Below are 23,813 nucleotides of genomic sequence, written 5' to 3' on the forward strand. Positions count from 1 at the left end.
TATATAAGGATCTAGCTTTAGTTTTCTACAAGTAGTTAACGAATTTTGCCAGCACCATTTACTGAAGAGGCTGTCTTTCTTCCATTCTATTTTTTAGCTCCCTTATGGAAGATCAGGTGGCTATAGGTTTTTAGGTTCATTTCTGGGTTTTCAATTCTATTCCATTGGTCCTCAGGTCTGTTCTTGTGCCAGTACCAAGCTGTTTTAATGACTATGTCTTTGTAGTAGAGTTTGAAATTTGGTATTGATATTCCTCCAGCACTGTTCTTTCTGTTAAGGATCGCTTTTGCTATTTGGGGTCTTTTATTGTTCCATATGAATTTTTGGATTGCCTCTTCTGATCAGAATAATGATCAGAATAAGTTTGGAATATTGATAAGTATCGCATTGAATTTGTAGATAGCCTTGGGAAGTATTGCCATTTTCACAATGTTGATCCTTCCAATCCAAGAGCATGGGAGGTTTTGCCACTTTCTAAGTTCTGTTTTGATTTCCTTTTTCAAGTTCTTAAAGTTTTCATCATAGAGGTCCTTCACTTCTTTGGTTAAGGTAATTCCTAGGTATTTTATTTTTTTGTGGGGCTATTACGAATGGAGCTGCTTTCCTAATTTCAGCCATGCTTTTCTCATTGTTGGCATACAGAAAAGCCATTGATTTTTGAGGGTTAATTTTATACCCTGCTACTTTGCCAAAGTTTTGAATCAGCTTGAGTAATTTGAGAGCGGAATTCGTGGAATTCTTTAAATACACGATCATGTCATCTGCAAAGAGGGAGAGTTTTACTTTTTCTTTCCCTATTTGGATCCCCTTTATGTTTGCATCTTGTTTTATTGCTGTAGCTAGGCATTCTAATACTAGATTGAAGAGAAGTGGAGAGAGTGTACATCCTTGTCTCATTCCTGAGTTTAGAGGAAACAGCTTTAATTTTTCACCATTTAGTATAATTCTGGCTGTAGGTTTGTCATATACAGCCTTCATTGTATTAAAGAATGTTCCATGGATCCCTAATTTTTCCAGAGCCTTCACCATAAGGGAGTGTTGGATCTTGTCAAATTGTTTTTCTACATGTATTTATATAACCATGTGGTTCTTATCCTTAAAAATACTATTTTTAATTGACATAGTAATTGTATAAAAGTATAGGGTACAGTGTGAAATTTCAATCTACGTATGTATCCATTGTTAAGAATCAGATTAGGGTAACTGGCATATCCATACGTCCAACATCTATTACTTCTTTGTGTTGTGAACATTTAACAGTTTATTAACTAGCTATTTTGAATTATTTGTCAATCATAAGGTAACTATAACCTTGCTGTGTGTGCTATAGCATATCAGAAGTTACTCTTCCTGTACAGCTGTGCCCTTGAACCTATAAACCATCCTTTTCTACCTCCCAGCCGCTCTTTTGTTTTCTGTTTTCATAAGATCAATCTTTTCAGCTTTCATATATCACTGAGAATATGTGATATTTGTCTTTTTTGTATCTGACTTATTTCACTTAGTATAATGTCCTTCAAGCATATCCATGCTGTAGAAAATAGCAGGATTTCACTTTTATTAGCATATATTTTAGTATACATTAAAATAATTAGTATACATTAAATTATTAAAATTATTTTGCTATATGGATGATTTCATTGTGAACAAACTACTTTTTAGTGTATGTAAATTGTTTTTCCTCATTTTGAGTGTTAAAAATTCAGAAAATTCTATGAAAATGAATCTTCAAACTGAACACAGCAGTTATTTCCCTAGTACTTTACTGAAAGTGTTAAAAATAGATAAGATTTTGCCATGAATTGTGCCCATTTCTTATGAAATGTCAAGCTTCTATTTCATTAAAATTTGAGTTTTTTTAAAAGAGGAAATAATATGATGATAGTGAGAGAAAGGAAATAAAATTCTTAGAGAGATCTCAAAAGAGTATTAATAGATGAGATTTGAATAAGACTGATCAAATGCTGGAATGGACTCTTTTTTGTGTGTGATTGCCCACAATGTCTGGAAACTGTTCAGCAGAACAAAGGGTTTTATGGATGAAAGACTGGTATGAAGAAACATGAATGTCAAGTTAAGCTCTGAAAGACAGTCTGCTAATGAAATATTCTAAAAGTCATTTTCAAGGTGGTTGAAAGTTCTCAGTGATGTGCATCAATGCTTTTGATAATTTTTTTATATATATCAAATAATTACGTGAGTGTTGGCTCTGGGACAGAAAAAAACAATGTTAACTCCCATGCACTCAAATACTGTGGAAAAGTTTGTGCATCCTACTTCCTGTCTAGAATTGTAAGGATCAGATACCTGATAGCATTACTTTGGTAGTGCATTTCTTTCTTTGTATATGTGAAAATGCCTTTTGCTTCTATTTAGGTAATGTTAACTAACTTTGATTTATGATTTACTATGTGAATTGTTAGTTTTTATGTGCAAAGGAGATGATTATCTTTAAAAATTGAACTTCCCCCAAACATCCTTGAGTGAACTTTCCTGATAAATGCAAGAAGTAATGACTTTCCCCCAAAGGTCCACTGCTCTACTCTATTAATATACATTCCTGCCCCTGACACCTTCCTATCCTCTATTCTACACTATGCATTTTTCTTAAGGTTACACATATATATTCATATAGATGACATATAACTTTGTATGAGTTTATAATTTGATGGAACTTTGTGTTTAAATGTCCTTGGAATCTATCTGCATTGAGTTTTTTGACTTTGATTTTAGTTATAAAAAGATGATGGGGACTTTCTTTCAGCAATGCCAGTGATGCAGCCCCATGCAGAGAGGCCCTTAATTAAGGGCAACAATGGTTCTGTGACATGACCAAATGAATGGAAGCCTGGCTCATTAGTTTTTTAAACATTCCATATCACAATGACTATAGGACATTTACCTTCTGCCCCTGTCACAATCCCAGATGACCGATTGAATTACATTGGTCTGATGACAGTGTCAAGCTTTATCTGTTTGGGTCTGGGTCAGTTGGTTTACAAAAGGCAAATAATCTCTGGTAGGTAGACTCTTGTCTGTGTTCCATGTTATGTTTTTATGAATGAAAATTTAAAAACATAAATATAAATATAAGTAAATATAAATAAAAAATAACATAAACATACATAAGAATTTCATCTGGTATTTAATGCTCTCTGAGACCTACCTGGATCTAGTCTCTCAAACCCTTCTTCCTTAGTACAATTTGCAATGTACCATAATTTACATGATTTCACACTACCTTCTCTACTTGAAAGTGCTCCTTTTTATCCTGGATCTATGTACAATGCTACTTTCTCTTTGAAAAATTCAACTGATGTTTTTTCAACAAAAGTAACAAATTAAACATGTTTTTCTAGTGTTTTTTCTCAGGTAAGTGGTAACAATTTTATGTCACATGAAAATATTTTATGAGTATTTTTACCAATCTCTTATTAGTCAGGGAGGTCCTACAGGTCAGGCGCCCGATGTTATTAATTTTAAAGAAATTTCTAGAAGCAAAAATAGTCATTGAATTTTTAAAAAATTGTGCTGGCTAGACAAAGTAACTCATGCTTTCGGTCTCAGTTACTTGGAAAGCACAGATAATAAGTATTGTGATTTGAGGCTAGACCAAGCAAAAATTAGTAAGACCCCCCCCTCCCATCTTAACTAAAAAGTTGGGTGTAGTAGCTCATATCCAAGCTAAGAAGGAGGTCTGTAGCCTAAGGACAAACTCAAGACCCTATCTGAAGAATAACTAAAGACAGAAGGACTAGGGGTGTGGCTCAGGTAGTAGAGTATTTGCCAAGCAAGCACAAGGCCCTCCTTCAAACCTTAGTGTTACCCAAACCAAAATAATAAGCATAGGTAACTGTAAAATTAATAGGTAACTTTACAATTAATAAGGAAGTTGAAAAGAAAATAGGATTCAGAAGTTTGAAATGTGGTCCACATTGTGGAGAAATTGGAAACCTATGCACACTATGGTGCAGCTGCCTTCCTTAAAACTTAAATATAGCATTATTGTGAGACTCAACAAGTCTATTTGTGAGAATGCACTTAAAAGAATTTAGAGCAGACTCTCAAAGAAATATTCATGCACTCATGTTCATAGTAACATTAGGTATCTGTTGATAGATAAATGGATAAAAATGTGGTACAAATATACAAAGAGGTATTAGAAGCTTTAGCAAGAAAGGAGATTTGGTCACATTTTGTTATGTTATGCTACATAAAACAGGCCAGTCATAAAAGACAAATGTAGCATGATTCCATATGTATCAAATACAGAGAGTGGTTAAAATAATAGTGACAGAATTTAAAAAGGTGGTTGCAAGGGGACTGGGAGATAGATAAAAAAGAAGTTGTGTTTTTAGTGGGTATTCCTACCATTTTAAGTGTTCTAAGAATTTGTGGAGATTTTTACCACAGTATATGTACTATAGCACTACTGATCTGCTAAAAATAGTAAAAATGATTGATGATTAATTTTTGTTTTATATTATCCAAATTGAGAACTAAAAAATGGAATCATCATACACATCACTAATTATATCAGATTAATTAATTTCTAGTCATTAAATAGCTACAATTATAGTAACAAATTTTTGGGCAGCTAGTTTAAATAGGATTAGGTAATCATCTTAGAGATATCTACATGCAAAAGAGAAGTTTCTATTATATGACTTTCATACCAGTCCAATAAGATTTATTTATTCTATAGTCAATGTTTCCTGTCCTCTGGTGATTAGGGGAAAAGATAAAAATGACAATTTTTGGCATAATGGTAGAGGGCTTACCTAGCATGCATGAAGCCCTGGGTTAGATTCTGCACAGAAAAAGCTGGAAGTGGCACTATTGCTCAAGTAGTATAGTGCTAACTTTGAGCAAAAGAAGCTCAGGGACAGTGCCTAGGCCCTGAGTCCAAGTCCCTGGACTGACAAAAAGACAAAGAAAGAAGTGACTAATCACATATATTCTGAGAGTTCTTATACAGTAAAGTCATTGCTTACAACACATAAGAAAAATGACAGGGGGGCTGGGAAGGTGGCTCAGTGGTAGAGTGCTTGCCTTGCATGCCTGAGGCCCTGGGTTCAATTCCTCAGCACCATATAAGCAAAAAGGAAAAAGCCGGAAGTGGCGCTGTGGCTCAAGTGGTAGAGCGGTAGCCTTGAGCTGAAGAGCTGAGGGACAGCGCCCAGGCCCAGAGTTCAGGCCCCATAACCGGACCCCCCCCCCAAAAAAAGAAAAATGACAGGGCTCTTTGGTAAAGTCAGATATTCTGGAACTGTTCTAGAATTAATCCTAGTTGAAAACTTGCTGGTAAAATAATAAGGGAGAATGAAACTTCCAGAAACATGTGTAATTCTTGGTCATCTAGTCTCATCTTACCTGGGAATTATTATTTTTTTTAAATGTATGTCTTTCTAGAGAAAATGGCTTACTTGCAAGAGCTGAGACCTCCCAGTCATGTTTCAGGAACAGTATAATTGTTTTAAATTTTATCCAGTTTCACTTTGCTGCCTCTGAAGCTGTTGAAGATGGTTCAAGGTAACTCATTCCAGAGAAGGACAATTGAAGGGGCAACTCCCAAGAATGAGTTCAAAAGAAGGTGAGAAATTTAATAAAACATCCTCAAGGTGTGCCATCAGTTGTGCAGGGACTGAGATAAGAACTAAGAGGAAAGATAAAGCTATAAAGAGAAAATCAAGATTGCTAAAACCAAGGGGGCAGTAAATAGGCCAGAGGAGATACGGAAATGCTACAGATGGCCCTAGTAAATACACTTAATTCCACTGATGGCTAGTAGTTGTGAAACACAGGCTACATTCTGGGCTCTCTTCTTTTTAAATTGTATTTTTATTATCTTCAAGTAGTTGTACAAGGGGGTTATTATTCAGTGTGTCAGCTTATGAGTACAGTGCATCTTGATCAACATTGTCCCTTTCACCATTCTCCCCCATTCCTTCCCACCCTACTCATTCCCTCTGGGACCTCTTTTCCTTATATTATCTAAACAAATTTGTCCAGCAGCTTTGTGTAATATGTAATAATTAATGTGCAACAATGTGTATAGTAGGTCCACCATTGTCTTAGCCTGTATGCTTACAAGAAGAAACCTCAAGACAAGGCTGTGGGTATAAATATTTTATTTGGGAAGTGATGATAGATTCTTTATTCTATATGAGAAAAGAAAGAAACCACATAAAGATCTTGTTAATTCATGGGTGTGTGCTATGGTCCAAGTGCTCAGATTCTATGTAGAAGAGGTTTCAAAATTTTCCCATTAAAGAATGAAAGAGCTGGGAATCTTACCTACTAACTACTACTACACCTTAATGTTGAGGGTTGTTTCTGTGTGTGAATTCCTAGGTACTATGATGCTACCCTATTATAAAAATACAGGCAGAGAGAGATAGAAGCAGCCCTTATTGTTTGAGGAGCTAGGCTTATTTCAGAGCAATAACAGCACCTGCTTCACTGAATTTGAGCCAGGGGTAGATCATGAACACAGAAAACAGCCAAATACCAAGGTCCTGAGATTGGAAAGTTTGTGCTTACTTTAGCTTTAATGAACCAGTGGGTGTGAGCAATCAGCAAAGGTAGGAAGGAACTAGACCAGCCAGGGTGTATGATTGTCTAGTCTTTGCTCAATTTGTTGTCTGTAACAGAAATTTGATTTTATTTTTTTAAAAAATATTTTCATAGTAACAGTGATGTTCAGAGGGTTATGGTTACACAAATCAGGTAATGAGTGCATTTCTTTTAGAATACTGTAAACTCTTTCCTCATTTTCTGTCTCCTCCCCCATTGACTTCTTTTCAATGTAAAATAAAAACAATGAACTATATCTCATAAAAACCAGAGGGATCACATTCCTGAAATTATGTGCTTATATGTCTCTCCTCCTCTGCTCATGAGCTCTTCATTAACACAGAACATTTAGTTGCTGATTCAGTGGCCAAGTTAAATTAGGAATTCAATAGTATATATACAAATGACTTATAATTGCTAGAAGATACTTTATGTTTCCTGTTTTATAGGTTATCCTTAGAACTGTGGAATTTTGGATAGGATTGCGATGATTTTTTCTCTTTTCTTTTACTGTAAGGGTGATGTACAGTGGAGTTACAGTTATATAATTAAGCTAATGAATAAATTTCTTATCAAACACTGTTACTCCCTCCCTCATTTTCTCCCACTTTCTCTATCCCCAATTTTCTTCCCCCCAAGTTGTAAAGTTCATTTCAACAGTGTCGCTGTTGCATTGATCCACCCTTTGTCCTTTGTCTCACCATTTTGTTATTTCCCTACCCTTCCCCAAATCAGATAACCATATATACAAGACACAAGGTAATAAAATTAAAAAAAATGACAATAGGGGATAAAACTAAGGAAAAACAAAGAAGGAAAAAGAACTAACTTCATACAGCAATGAAAACCATGAACAAAAAATTCTCTTGTTTCCATATCTTGGAGTTCATTTTGATTAGCATCTTATATCGTATGAATATAGCTTATTGAGTTATGATTACATTGAATTTTAAAATAAGAGATTTTGAGAAATCTTTGAGTGATCACAGAGCAACTAGAAACCATAAATCCTGGGACTGAATATTATTGTTTAATTCCAGCCATTTATTCAACATTTAAAATTAATTACTATTCACTGGTCTATAAGTACTTATCTCAACTGTTCTCAGTAAGATATTTTTCACTGATTCATTCATCTAAGAACATGTTGAGTACCTTCTGCATTCTAGGCTAACAATGCCTCGTTTCTGTTCTTATTGCTTATGGACTAAATTTAATATAAAGAGGAAATGTGATGAAACATCTGTCACATAGCTACAGAATCTCCAAAATGTGAAGTGCTGTCATGTATATGGATGCAGTCAGGTCTTATCCTTTCTGAGCTTGTAGTCTGGCAAGAAACATGTGCAAAATAACTGTCATGCAAATCATGGCATGCTGACATTTATCACCAACAACTGTGGAATAATGTCAATGATAGGCCTGGTGTACATGGATACAACAGATATCCACACACAGCAGATTCTTGAAAGTGTACTCATTTCACAGATTCTCAACGCTTCACTAATAAAATATATTGTGAGGGCTTAAAAAATCATCCAGTGAAACATACTGAGATGATTCTGTTGAAAAAAATGTGCATATCTTTGACACTTTACAAATTCACTACTGGGAATGTTTTTTAAAGGTAGAAAGATATGGGGGCTGGGAAGGTGGCTCAGTGGTAGAGCACTTGCCTTGCATGCCCGAGGCCCTGGGTTCAATTCCTCAGCACCACATAAGCAAAAAGAAAAAAGCTGGAAGTGGCACTGTGGCTCAAGTGGTAGAGCGCTAGCCTTGAGATAAAGAGCTGACAGCACTCAGGCCCAGAGTTCAGGCCCCACGACTGGACTCCCTCCCCCCCCCAAAAAAAGGTAGAAAGATAGTAAGCAAAGATTGAGCCACATATTCATGTATTTATTTTAAGCCATGTTTTTAAATACTTTGCTAACAAAAACATACATCCTCTACTGTCTTTTATATTCTTGAGGCTAGAAGGCCTGTCGCTCAGATTTCCACATGGTCAAAGTCATAACCCAATTTAGATCCTTTCTCAGGGTCATTATTACCATAGAGACCATCTATCACTTTCTGTCACTGTGTCTTCTTATCCTGTTCCATTATGATTATTAACAGATTTATGTGGCACTTAACCACCAACTGCTATATTCATTTATATTCATTGATTTTCTTGTTTATATCTATTGCTCAGTCCCAGAAATATAAGGGTTCCTAGTCTGAGTAAATGTAGATAGTAGGTTTTTGGCTAAAATTAGACGATTATATAATGAAATTCTTTTCAAAAAATTTTTAATTTTTGGGGGGTGATTCTATTTTTTTGTATATTCAAGTGTATCTCTTCAGGAAGGTTGTGGGGAGGATACAGAACTTGAGGGAGAAAGGGTGAAAAAGTATTACAGTGGAACTCACTGAACACTGGTGAAAGTGAACTATACAACTCATGGGTGGAGATAGGAGGGAGGGACTAAGAGGAGTGAGGGAACAGAAGACACTGTATGAAAGGAAACATTCTCATTCCCTGATGCATGTAATTGTAATCCTTCTGTACATCACCTCTATAATAATGACAAATTGAATTAATTATTAAAAAGAATACAATACTTTCTTTGGGTAGTTTTAAAAAAGTTTAATGTCTCTCATATGAGCTGTATGAGGATATGAATATATTTTCATTAGTCATTTTATCATCTCTGTATCTCCACAGATGTCTCAAATTTAAGTCTAAAATTAAGCCATCAAATTATGACATACATACATACATACACAGGTATCTCTTGCTTGATATACATGTAAACAGAAAAAGACAGGATTTTGGAATCAGTTGAAGTATGGGCAGTTCAGTTGGGTAAATGGTTCACACATAATGAAATTCTATACAGCCTTTAAAATGGCAATTTTAGTATTAAATATATGTGCTTTTTCAGAAGAGTAAAGTTTATAGTATCAAAGCAAAATATAGTTTGGACTTTTCATTTTCATTGTTCAATATTTGTTTTTCTTCATCTCCAGTTACATATGTATTTCTCTGAGAAAGAAACAAAAATATATAAATATTTCTTTCTTATCTTTCTTTCTTTCATTTTTCAGTCATGGGGCTTGAACTCTGGGCCTGAGTGCTGTCCCTCAGCTCTTCAGCTCAAGGCTAGAGTTCTACCATTTGAACCACAGCACCACTTCCAGTTTTGTGAGAGGTTTATTGGAATACTAAACTACCAGCACGACTATGTTTATTGCAGCATTATTTACCATAGCTAAGATATGGAACCAACCCAGATGCCCCTCAGTAGATGAATGGATCAAGAAAATGTGGTATATATACACAATGGAATTCTATGTCTCCATCAGAAAGAATGATGCCCCATTTGTTAGGAAATGGAAAGACTTGGAAAAAATTATATGAAGTGAAAAGTAAGCCAGGCCCAAAGAAACGTAAGTCATAGGCCCCATGGTTTCCCTTATTTGCAATAACTAGTATATGTCTGAGACAATCAGAAATGGTCAAATAAGTTGATGTTATGTGAAATGAACCCCAAGATAAGGACTCAAATGTTTTTTCTTTCATGCGATTGTTTCTAACATATTTATAAGATGATTTCTTTGTTGCTCTGTATGCCCCTCCCTCATGGTATAACCCTTGCTTTCACTGTGTTTGATGTTGGTATAATTTGTGGAGGGGAAGGGAAAAAACAAATTGTTTAAATAGGGATACAGGTGGATCCATTGCAACAATGAGATGTACAAGTCGTTATGTTGAAAAATGAACTTTACAACTTTGGCACTGGGGAGGAGGAAAGGGTATGGAGGCGGGGGAGATGGGAAGGGATGGGAAGGGGAAACAAAGGAGGAGGCAACAATGCTTGATAAGAAATGGTCTCATTATCTTGCTCATGTAATTGTAACCCCTCTGTATGGTATTTTCACAATAAAAAAATAAAAAACATGGGAATAAGATTCTTGTCCAGTAACAAACTAGCTTCTTTTTCTTGCAGTTACAGATGTAATTTATTTTTTGCTGTCATAATAAGGTACAAAATATAACGCAATAAATTGTTTTGAAAAACAAAACAAAAACAAAGCAAGACAAAAAAGTCTCACAGACTTTCCTTCCCGGGCTGGCTTTGAACTGAGATCCTCAGATTTCAGCCTCCTGCATAGCTAGGATTATAGCATGAGCCATCAGTGCCTAGTCTGTAAGTATTTCTTATGAAAAAGAAAGAAAATATTTTTGACTCACTATGATAATTTAAAATTAATCATTATTTGAGTGAGGGAATATTCTTTTTGTTTCATCTTTTCTATAAGTAGTTAAAATTTATTCTTCATACTTTTCTATTATTTTTTGTAAGCATATTTTTTTGTTTAAACATAAAAGAAAAAACATAAAGGCATTGAAAAATCTTCAGACAGATTAAGCAGTTGGATTCAGCATTAAGAATTTTGTAAATTTTGCTAATTTATTTCTTTACAATGAGCCATTGTGATTTTGTTTCAGACTTGTACTGTTACTTGTTTCTAATCCCTTTATTTATGCAGCCAATTATTTAACACTTCATTCACATTCTGACACAAAAGTAATTGTGGAATATTTTCTAACATGCAACGTATTATGAATAGAAATAAGTTAAGTTTCTAATAGACAACTTTGTTTCCTGCTTCAAAGAGGCTTTTGAGGAAAGTTTCCTTTCCTCTCTTCTCTGCCAAATTTAACACTAGTTTTTGTACTTATTAATATAATTTATTTATCCCTTTGTTTCCTTAATAAACCTGAGATACTTTAACTGTATTTTTTTTTGTCTTTTCTTTTTTGGTACTGGGGATCGAACCCAGGACATTGCACTTGCTAGGCAAGTGCTTTGCCACTGAGCTACATCCCAGCCCCCTGAGATACTTTAGATATATTTACAAGAAAGTCCTTAGCTACTGCTTTGAGAATCTAAAAGAGTTCTTTTTATGAAAATAATACTCCATTTAAGTGATACCCCTTTAGTCAGTCTTTCAATATTTTTCTCAATATGGATCAAACTGAATTCCAGAGAAAGATTAAAAATATGCTTTAAATCTTTAAACTTCTAAATCTTAAATGCTTACTTCTTTTTAAATGTGTGACACCATCTATCACAATTTTATATTTAGACACATAATAATGTATAATCTCAGCTTGCTGTCCACTTGTAAAGATGGGAATAGACTTGGAGAAATAAGCAATTTCCCAACAGAAAATTGGAAATTCTGCCAACCAATTCCAGGTGACCTGCCATCAATCAGTGTTAAATTCTCTGGGGCTATTGTTGAAGGGTATTGCTATTAGTGACGGGCTTCACCTGGTGACTAATGGTATATAACAAATACATTGAAGAACTATGGAAACCCCTGAATCTGTAATTGTCTGGTAACTTTCAGCAAAAACCTTTTCTGGCAACTCCTTGCAGCTATCTTATTAAAATATCTGTTTTTAGAGAAATAGGTGAAATCATTATGCCATGCAATTAAATTAAATTAGCTGACAAAATATTTCTTTATGACTAAGCTTTTTAAAGTAGGCATTTGGAAATACGTGGTATCATTTAGAATACATACAAATGTGGCAATTATTCTGATTCTGAAGTTAAAATAAGTTTAAGTTTGCAATACAATCTCCTTGCTTGATATTATCAAGTAATTATGATTAATGTCTGAAATGTAATGTTCCATGGTTATAATTTCCTTGTTTGCAGGAGTGAGTACATTAGGAATTCATTACAAATGCAAGTTCTGCAACCAAATGTATTCACAACTTTGTAAAGGTTAGGAAGCATTTTTTCAATAAGCAAACCAAGACCAGGGTGAACCAACAGCTGGCAGATAAACTATGATAGATTTCTAGTACTGAAATGAAGGAGCAGACAAATTATTTTGTTCAATGATGTCAAAAATCAAATCCATTTTGATGTAAAAATCTAATTGCAAGGCATACCTGCCATTTCTCCAACTGTTAACTATAGAAGCAGAAAAAAGTAAGATCTAAAGCTTGGAAAGATGGCTAACAGAGGTGGCTAAGCCATGGATATATGAAGGCAGGCAAAAACCTCACATTCTCAAGAAGCAATTTGTCTTCAAGTAGTGAAAACAGTAAAATCAATCAATTGATTGTTTGATCAATCAATCCAGCACACTTGAAGTACCTGTCTCACCAGGTGGCTGTGAAGATTAGAGGAAATGAAGTATATAAAACACCCAATCTTGTATTTATTCTGTCTGGAAAGTGTCATTTAAAGTGATGTCCTGCAATTAATTGCATGGTGGTCAATCTACTGGCCTTTGTCTACTTTAGAATGAAGTGATGCAGTGAAGAGCAGCATCTTCCCTCCCTCCCATCCCCTGGAGAAGTCTTCAACCAAAAGAAGGCAGAGATATCAAAAGGGTTATTGACCATAGAAAAGCACAGCATGGACTAATAACAGAATTTATTTCTGAGCAGTCATGAAGCTGTACTATGGGAGACTATTAGAAATAGAGTGTTGATGGCATGTGGTGTTGACTGTGACTGAAAAGCTAATATCTAATTTGAACCAACAATGAAGGATTCTTTTTAAAAAATCCCAAGACATGACCTCTTGGCTTACTGTTATTACCAACCTTATGAAAATATTTAGGGAATGGAGTTTAAATTTTGAAATCTGTGTATGAACCCAGGAAATCTTTTTTTTCTTTCTTGCCTTTGTTTTTTTTTAATTGTGAAAATACTGTACAGAGGGGTTACAATTACATGGGCATTGTAGCCTCCTCCTTTGTTTCCCCTTCCCATCCCTTCCAAGCCTCCGTCCCCCACCCAGTCCTCCCCCCACACCCCCACCAAAGTTGTAAAGTTCGTTTTCGACATGACAACTTGTACTTCTCATTGTTGCAGCGGGTCCACCTGTATCCTTATTTAAACGACTTGTTTTTCCCCTTCCCCTCCACAAATTATACCGACATCAAATACAGTAAAAGCAGGGTTATACTGTGGTAGGAACATACAATGCAACAAAGAAATAATCATATAAATGCGTTAGAAACAAATGCATGCAAGAAAAAAACATTTAAATACATATCTTAGGTGAACCCAGGAAATCTTATGGGTTTAGCTGTAACAATACATAAGGTTTAGGCGAGTAACACTTAACCACAATCCATCTATTGCTTGAATATATTTCTACTGAAATATGTAACCAGGAGAATTATCAAGGTCCTAAGATGACTAAAATGTTTGATGGAATGAGGTATTGTTATTTGCACATTGTGACAGCATTTTGTCTAGAGAAATAAGTCTCTTTAGTCATTTTGGGCTTCTATATTACCATAGACCAGGTGACATAAATAGCAGAAATTTATTTCTCACTATGAGGGCTGTAAAATCCAAGATAGGAGGCTCAGTATGGTTGGATTCTTTAGTACTTACTTCCTGGCTTGCAGATGGCTGCCTTCTGGTTTTAGTCTCCACGATAGAGAGAGGAAGCTGTGTTATCCCTTCTTCTTCTATAAAGTCATGAATCGCATCATGGAGGTGATTCAAGACCTCATGTAAACTGAGTTACCTCCAGAGGTACTGCATTTTAATCCCAACATATTGGGGGCCAGCACTTAGCACTTAGAGTGATTTAAATGTTTAGTCCATATAATAAGAGTTTTGAGAAAATAGCTTCATAACTTATAACTCATTACAGGTATAGAGAGGAGGGAACTTCTAAAGGAGTAGGATACACTTTTCTACCATTTCATACCTAGAGAATTATAAGGTAATAAAAGACGTAATGGTATAAGAAGCAATGAAGCTGAGGAATGGCTCAATAGGTAGAGCTCTTCAACAGTATGGATGAGGCCATGGCTTCAATCCCAACCATCAAAAAATAAAAGAACAAAGTCTGGCACTGGTAGCTCACACCTATAATCCTAGCTACTCAAGAGGATTGCAGTTCAAAGCCAGCCCAGGCAGGAAAGTCCCTGAGACTCTTATCTCCAATAAATGGAAAGTGGATCTATGGCTCAAGTGGTAGAGTGCTTGCCTTGAGCTGAAGAGCTCAGGGTCAGTGTCCAGGCCCAGAGTTCAAGACCCAAGACTGACAAAAAAATTATAAGGATATGGTGAAGGTGGAATCTTTTATCAACAGATTGTATACTACAGTGCAGAGATGATTGGCCAAGAAACCAGATTTGTTTTACAGTCCTAACTCCATGAACTATTCTTGGACATACTCATTCAAGTCTCTAAAGCTCATTTCCTGTGTGAAAAACGTAAATCATGAACGTTTTTCCAGGTTAAAGGAAAACTACAATAAAAACAAGTGCTTAATTTAAGCAGCTTAGAAAAGAATCAAATGATCAAAAATGTTCAGGAAAACAACATAAAATTGTTTTTATAACTGTATTTTCTTTTCTTTTGTTCCATCACATTTATTTTAGGTTTTAAAAAATTTTGTAAAAATTTTACAATTGTAAAAATTGTAAAGGTTATGTATAATGGAGCTACAGTTACATAGATAAGCTAGTGAGTACATTTCTTTTTGAACAGCATTATCCCCTCCTTCATTTTCTCCCACTTCCCCCAATAGACTTTCCTCTCCTCAAATTGTAAAGTTAATTTCCAACATACTATCTAGTGCATTTCACTGTTGCCTTGGTTCAGGGATTCCCACTCCCTTCCCTAAATCAGAGAAACTTATATGCAAGACAAAGGGTATAGAAATAAAAAATAGTGACAATAGGGAATAAACAAAAGGAAAAAAGAAAGAAAGAAATAATTATAAACAGTATACTAAAAAAAATTCTTGTTTCCATTTCTTGAGGTTCATTTCAATAAGCATCATTTTATATGGTCATATACACATAGCTACTGTTGTGAAGCTCTGCTTCTTAGCAGAGTCTAGTTATTAGAAATGAGGGAAACCATGCAGCCTATGTTTCTTTGAGTCTGACTTTCTTAGCTTAATGTAATTTTTCCAAGTCTTTCTATTTCTTTATGGATGGAGTGATTTCATTCTTTCTGATGGAAGCATATAATTCTATTGTATATCTATACCTCTTTAAAAAAATTCATTCATCTACTGAGGAGTATCTGGGTTGAGTCCATTTCTTAGCTATGGTAAATAATGTTGCAATGAACGTGGTTGTGCTGGTAGCTTTAGTGTGGCCTTGTAAATACTCAGGAGTGGGATTGCTGGGTCATAGGGGAGCTCTATGTTTAGTCTTTTGAGGAACCTCCATATTGCTTTCCAGAGTGGCTAAACCATTTTACTTTCCCTTTTGGCCATACCCCCACCAGCATTTGTTATTGTTAGTTTCTTGATAATGACATTCTATCTGGGGTGAGGTGGAAACTCAGTGTTGTTTTGATTTGCATTTCTTTTATGGATAGCTGTATTTACTAAAGTCAATCTACATTCTGTGAAAATAGAATGAAATACATTAATAGAAGGTAGAGCTGTCTGAGTATAATTTAGGGCCTCTTTCTACTGTCATTAGAAGCAAGATGGCTTGCTTTGTGTTTTAAATGTTCCCTAAAAATGCTGTCAAAGATTAACCATTATGGGTAAGTTCTATATGATAGGGCATATAATGTTTAACAATAAGATGGAGGGCACAGCCGGCGTCGGTGGCTCATGCCTGTAATCCTAGCTACTTAGGAGGCCTAGATCTGAGGATCAGATCTTTACAAGCCAGCCTGGGCAGGAAAGTCCATGAGACTTTTTTTTTTGTTTTGGGTCCAGTCGTGGGCTTGAACTCTGGGCCTGGGCACTGTCCCTCAGCTCTTCAGCTCATGGCTAGCGCTCTACACTTGAGCCACAGCACCACTTGCGGCTTTTTTGTCTTATGTGGTGCTGAGGAATTGAACCCAGGGCCTCATGCATGCAAGGCAAGCGCTCTATCACTGAGCCACCTTCCCAGTCCTCTGTGAGACTTTTATCTTCAATAAACCACTAAAAAACTGGAAGTGGCGCTGTGGCTCAAGCTGTAGAGTGCTTGTCTTGAGCTGAAGAGCGAAGGGATGGCACCCAAGCCCAGAGTTCAAGCCCCACGACTGACCAAAAAAAAAAAAAAAAAGATGGAGGGCCCAAATCAATAAATAACAAGGCCATTCTGTTTACTAATGCGAGTTCCAACTTTCTGTCTATCTTTATTGTCATGTAATCAGGTCTGTAGTTACAAAAGACATTTTCTACTCTTGACATTCTGTCACTTGAGCCACAATCCACTTCTGGCTTTTTGCTGGTTAGTTGGAGATAAGAATCTCAGGATTTGTTTACCTGGCTTGGATTCAAACCTAGGCCCTTAGATCTCAGCTTCCTGAGTAGGTAGGATTATGAACTTGAGCAACTGTGCCTAGCTACAAGGTCTGTTCTTATCCAAGTCTTTAATAAGGAATGGCTTCTAAATGAATTTTCTTCTTTTTTTTTCTAGTAGAAATTTTAAAAAAATGACCCATCTTGACTCATTGAATTTAAAACCACATCAACCTGAGTTTTAGACTTATCAAGGAACAATAAAGTCAACCATGTCCATAATCTATTCTGAAAAACTAGCAGAATTATTGTGTGCTCTTTCCCAGTGAGAAAAGAGACTCTGAATAAATAGAGTAACAGTCACCTCCTTGGTGTGGAGTAATAAGGATGCTGAGTATATTTTTCTTGAGTACATAGACATTGTAGCCTTCCTTTTTATTCTCCTAAGGACTGTATCAAGAGTCATAACGTCATAGACTATTCTTTAGAAGAGAGGATGAATGATCCTTATTGAATCCTTCAGTTTGTTCCCTAAAAATTAAATCCATTGGGAACCCAGAAAGAAGTAGAGAAATCAGTCTAGAGAATGAGGCTTGCCAGTGTTTCAGTTCTGCTTGATATTTGGGTTAAATGTAAAGCAGACAGTCTTCAAATTCAAGTGCTTCCAAAGTACAAAAGAAGAGCTGAAGCATGGCAGGATCTCAAGCCCTCATGGCTAGATTCTCTCAAAGGGTTTTCTGATTTGTCTGTCTTCGTTTGAACAGTACACAATGTCCTCTAGTTGCTCAAGTTGATCCTGATTTTAGAAGATCATAGTTACACTTCAGTTATAAATCTGCTCTTTCCATACTCCTTCTGAGTTCTGTGTTCCTAACTAGCCTTATGAGAACAACTTCACAACAATGGATGTTGGATCACTATTTATCCACTAACTATATTTCCAATCAGGTTTGCTTTTTACTATCTTATGCCTTATTAAGTACCCTTTGAATCTGGTCCATGTGTGAATCCCTCTGGGAAGGTTTTCCTAAGGCCTAATGTTATGTATGGCACCAAGACCTCTAGTCTTATCATTAAAATATATCTCTGGGTGATTTGTGCTTGTTGGTATCTTAAACCAATATAATGGAAATGTTTATTGTCTCTAAAACATGATAGCTTGTGACAAATTTAATAGTGGAGAACATGGCTTATACTTCTCCATATTATATCTAGCAACTAACTACTAAGTTAGCACATAGTAGGTTCTTAGTAGATATGTAAATGAAGGAAGGGGTACTGAATGCACAGGAGCCATTCCAGACTGAAGTTGTGCTGATAAACTACAAAACTCTCTTTTAACTCATGCTTGTTACCTTAGGATTGAACTTGATGATAACAGAGAAACTCATTACTGCTTAAATTGATTAACTCATAATTTACCTAATTGGGAGAAGCTACAGGTAATCATGTTGGCTGTTACAAACTTAACTTAAAAATAAAGACTATCTTCTCTCTCCTGGCTTTTGAGAGCAATAGTCAAGTGAGATGTTTATTTTGAAGAGTGATATCACATATTAAATAACATCAATGAATATCTTGTTTTGGACCCTTATGTGTGAGGTGCTATGTGAAATACACTGGAGTGGGATTTAATTCTTAGGATCATCTGCTTTCATTTACAGAAGAGCAAAGATCAGAGAAGTGAAGGGACTTGCTTTGAATCACAAAACCAGCACCTGCCTTTGCTTTGGGATCTAAATTTGACTGCTCCCACCTTAAAACTGTTAACTTCCATTCTAAAACGTAAGTTTTATGCAATCCTGCCAGATTTTCGAATCCCAGAAGCCTAAAATGCTTTGGTCATAGTTTTTACTTATGATCTGTATTTAAGTTAGACTCTATAGCAACAATAGAGAAAAAGGAGACCCCCCTGTAACAATTAGCCAGCAGGGGCAGGATGATTTAGACATGAAGCAAGGGTCACAGCACATAATTCTGCAAAAAGCAAGCCATATTGGTTATAGGGAATGGTCAGTTGTAAGTGAAGCATAGGTTTTTATTAGAGACTTCTTATAGCCTAGCAACCAACTACTTACTTTCAATGCCATTTCATGTCACTCCTCAGACTTATCACATGGCAACTGTGTGAATCTCTTTCCTGATCCTTGAATTTTATTTGGGCTTTTGTGCCTGTTGTTCCTACTTTCTAGAACTTTCTTCTCCTAGATCTTCACATGTCTGGATTATTGTCATCCTTTGTGCCTGGAGCATAGTAGGCAATCAATAAATACTTTTGAATACAGAAAAAAACAGAGGTACAGATGAGTTACTGGCTTATTTAGCATTATATTTATGATGATTTGCTTCTAGGCCTCTACATTATTGTACTTTGAGATTTTATTGCTGTTAAGCACATGAATTCTCTCATTACATCTACAGAAGTGGCAGAGGAGAAGTAAACCAAAATTATTTTTGAGTATTGTTGATGTATTCATAGGAGAACATACTATTATCTCTTAAATCTTTCAAAGCATTCCTCTTCACATGTTGTAAAACATGAAAATTAGGTTCAGGCATAGTAAGAGTGGAGCCACAAGTATTAAAATACAATCTAGGTCTGTCTAACTCTAGACACTATCTTCTGCCTGCTTTACCAAAGTGATCTGTATTAACAAAATTATCAGAACAATTTATTGTGGAAGAGAAGAGATAAATGAGTGGGGACAGATATTAGGAAATGTTAACAAAGATCTTTGCATAAAATGAATGTTACAACTTTCATCCCCTCCATATTCTGGAATATGGAATATTCTAGATTAGCTATATGGCCATTATGGACCAAAAACTATATTTGTAAGGTATTAAGCAAACAAGAGGTAGGATGCTATTTTAATAGGAAGTAAATTGCCTTTGCAAAGCAAAATTCCAACTTTTTTCTGCTACTGAAGTTAGTGATATAATAACTAGGATGTAGAACTAGGAATATTTGTCAACCAGATACTTCACAACAGGTTTCAGGTGTCAAAGATTGATGCATTAAAAAAAGAGGGAGCTAAGGAACAGTGAATACTCCACTTGCGCCAGTACATTCAGAAGAACAACTTTGTCACCTTATTGAGCATTATCTTGTAATGCTACTGTGTTATATTTGAACTACTTAGCTGTGGTAGTGTTGGCCAGGTGACGAACATGGATTTTGGAGTCAGGTGGACAAATACTTGGGTCTCAGGTAGATGTAACACTAACTAGATAATTCTTAGGTCTTTTTTTTTTATTGTGAAAATACTGTACAGAGGGGTTACAATTACATGGACAAGATAATGAGTATATTTCTTATCAAGCATTGTAGCCTCCTCCTTTGTTTCCCTTTCCCATCCCTTCCTATTCCCCCCTCCGCCCCCCACCCAATCCTCCCCTCCCCCACCAAAGTTGTAAAGTTCGTTTTTCCACATAACGACTTGTATGTCTCATTGTTGCAATGAATCCACCTGTATCCCTATTTAAAAGATTTGTTTTTTCCCTTCCCCTCCACAAATAATTCTTAGGTCTTTAAGGTAGGATTTTTTAGCCTCAAATTTCTTTAACCATAAATAAAGAACATTTAATTCTTGATTTATGTGAATTAACTTCAATAACAAAACAAAATGTTTTGCAATGAGAAAGTGCTTCATAAAATGTATAGTTATAGTTAATAATAGTACTATCAATAGTAATAATAATCTACTATGATGAAGGAACTCGGAATAATAATGGTGCATTATTTTGTACATGGCATGTAATCATTAAATAGAATTAATTGTAATTTGTTTTTTACAAAGTGGCAAAGTGCATCAAGAAAAGCTATTTATGTACTTTATCTTAAAAGGAGACATTATTCCTTTAATAGATAGTGCAGTTTTGGATTTTCCTGTCTTCCTTTGTTTGTTTGAATAATTACATTATGACTGAGACTTATAGAAACCTGGCTAAAAATTACCAATAATGTTGCTTTTCCCTCCTGCTCTTTATGTGTTTTTAATAAGGTGAGAGAAACAATTATATCTATTAATAAAAATCTGGCCATTTTAGCAGCCGAAAACAGTTGGTGTCATTACCTTTTTTTTCTCACTTGGATTTTCAACATAATCAATGGTCATTTTTGTAACAGTGAATAATTGAGTTCTGCTATGGGAGTTCAAAAAATGAAAATAATAAGAAAAAAGAGAGGAAAAGTTACTTACAAAATTTAGTAACCACAACTTTTGTGTCTGCTACATACCCTCCAGTTTGGATTCCAGTTTTCACCTTGATGGATTTCAGAGACCAAAAGATGGGTATCAAACAAGCATCTGTGCTAATAATACTTGCAAGGCAATTAAGGAATGCATTGATCAGTACCAGGATATTACTTTTTAAATTTTTTTTATTGTGAACAAACTGTACAGAGGGGTTACAATTACATGGGCAAGATAATGAATACATTTCTTATCAAGCATTGTAGCCTCCTCCTTTGCTTCCTCTTCCCATCCTCCTCCCCACCCCTTGGCCCTCCCCCCCATCTTCCCCCCCTCACCAAAGTTGTAAATTTCGTTTTTGACATAATGACTTGTACATCTCATTGTTGCAATGGTCCAACTGTATCCCTATTTAAACGATTTGTTTTTAACCTTCCCCTCCACAACTTATAACAACATCAAATACAGTGAAAGCAGGGGTTATACCATAGGGGAGGGACATACAAAGCAACAAAGAAATAATCTTATAAATGTGTTAGAAACAATCGTATGAAAGAAAAAAACGTTTGAAAGTACCAGGATATTTCTGAAGTGATGTTTGTCAGCTAAGACATTAGATTTGTTCTAATGATAAAGAATGTGGTTAAGTTAATCAAGTAATAGCCAAACTTTTGCTTTACCAAGAAAATTAGACACATGATCTGGAAATCAGATGAAGGATACATTTACATCCAGATGTATGTAGCCCTAAAAAGTGTTTTGGAAAAGAACAGTAACAAACCATGCCACCGAAAACTGAATTCCACTGGAATATTCTTTCTTTTGTAGTAAAAGCATAGAAGAGTGTTGGAGTGGGTTTTTCTCAAAATTATTTTTGTTCTATTTAACAGGCACAATCATTTTGAGATTTTTATCATCTCTATATCATTTATATATCTCATTTATGTGATTTGAATATTATTTGAAATTCCAATGCCAGTTACCAGTGAGGGAAAGTCAGGACTTCAAAGATTACCTGAAAGCTTCAGGCCTATTGTTAATTGATCAAACTTCTTGATTGCTTTCTATAACTAAGTCGGTCATTAGAAATTTATTGTGGTGAAATAGACGATCTAATCCTGCTATACGAAATGTGGTCTGAGGAGCAGTAGCAATATCAGTTGGGAGTTTGTAAAAAATGAAAAAAATTATACTTCATATCTACCTGATGACCCAACAATTATGCTTCTAGTTATTCACTGAGAAAAACAAAGTATGCCCACAAAAGGCAAGGATGTTTGAGATAGCTTTATTTGTGGAATTCTAAACCTGGAAACAAATATTTTCACACAATAAAATGTTAGTAATATAATAATGTACATAAGAACATGGATAAGTCTCAAAATGCATTGAGCAAAAGATTCTAGACACAAAAATATTCTTATTGTATATTCTATCCACATGAAGTTCAAGAATAGGCAAAACAAAGCTAATGTAATAGAAATTGGAGCAGTAATTGCCCTGGTGGGGAGGGCTTAGAACTTTCTGGAGTAAGGGAAAATACTTTGTATCTTAGTTGAGGATTAGCTTTCAAGGTGTGTGTGTTATCAAAACACATGAAAAGATACTTAAGACATGAGCCTTTAATTCAACATAAAATGCAATAAAAATTACCCTTCAGAAAATATTCCAGATCTAGAGCCATCTTACTTACCATTTTTAATCACCATCTTAGAAGTTAACACTTTGCAGGAGCAGATTTTTATAATTATCAGAAGTTGTACATTTGTAATCTTTTATTTTTATTCTTTTTCTTTAAAAAATCTTGTATTTGTTCTTTTTTTTTCCCTTTGGTCCGGTCGTGGGGCCTGAACTCTGGGCCTGGGCGCTGTCCCTCAGCTCTTCAGATCAAAGCTAGTGCTCTAATACTTGAACCACAGCCCCACTTCCGGCATTTTTTTCTTTTTGCTTATATGGTGCTGAGGAATTGAACCCAGGGCATCATGCATGCAAGGCAAGCGCTCTACCACTGAACCACCTTCCCAGCCCTATTTGTTTTTTTTTATTGTAAAGGTGATGTATGGAGGGGGTAGTTATTATAAGATAATGAGCACATTTCATTTTGGACATTTACTCCCTCCCTCACTTTCTACCACTTTCTTCCCCCTCCCCATTCATTTGTATTCTTACATGTATAATTTTCCATGATAAACAGTAATCTAAGCTTTAAATTAGAAGTCAGCAACTCAGCATTTGGAGCAAAATAAAGACAGAGAGACTGGTTCACATCTAAGCATATGGCACAAGCAAACTGATTAACAGCCATCATTATCTTCCAATTTATTTTTTGAAATTTCATAGCAGTACTTGGTTAAAATTAAGAATGGGCTACGTTGAATCAATTCCCATGACTGCCCAAGTAGCTATTCGTATTAAGACTATTATAGAGAGACCTTCATTCAGCAAGAACTAGTTAAATATGTAGTACTGTTTGTTCAGTAGAGTCTTTCAAGAGGTGAAAAATAGGTGTTAATATGACATTTTAGAACTGGGCAAGTAACTACTTATTGTTTGTGGAAGTCACAACGGAGAGAGAACAATGGACTGAATCAGATCATTTTCAAATACCTCCAACTAAATCACACAAATGTCAAATAATCTTTTCATAGAAATGATATTGGTATTTAGTTCTCCTTGGCACAGGCCGAAATTTTCTTAATAGAGATCCAGAAACATAACAAATCAAAGAAAGGTTGGACAAATGGGATTGCATGAAATTGCAGAGCTTCTGCATGGCAAAGGACATAGCTAGCAAGATCAATAGAAA

This window comes from Dipodomys ordii, unplaced genomic scaffold, assembly GCF_000151885.1.
Source record: "Dipodomys ordii isolate 6190 unplaced genomic scaffold, Dord_2.0 Scaffold18, whole genome shotgun sequence".
NCBI lineage: Eukaryota > Metazoa > Chordata > Mammalia > Rodentia > Heteromyidae > Dipodomys > Dipodomys ordii.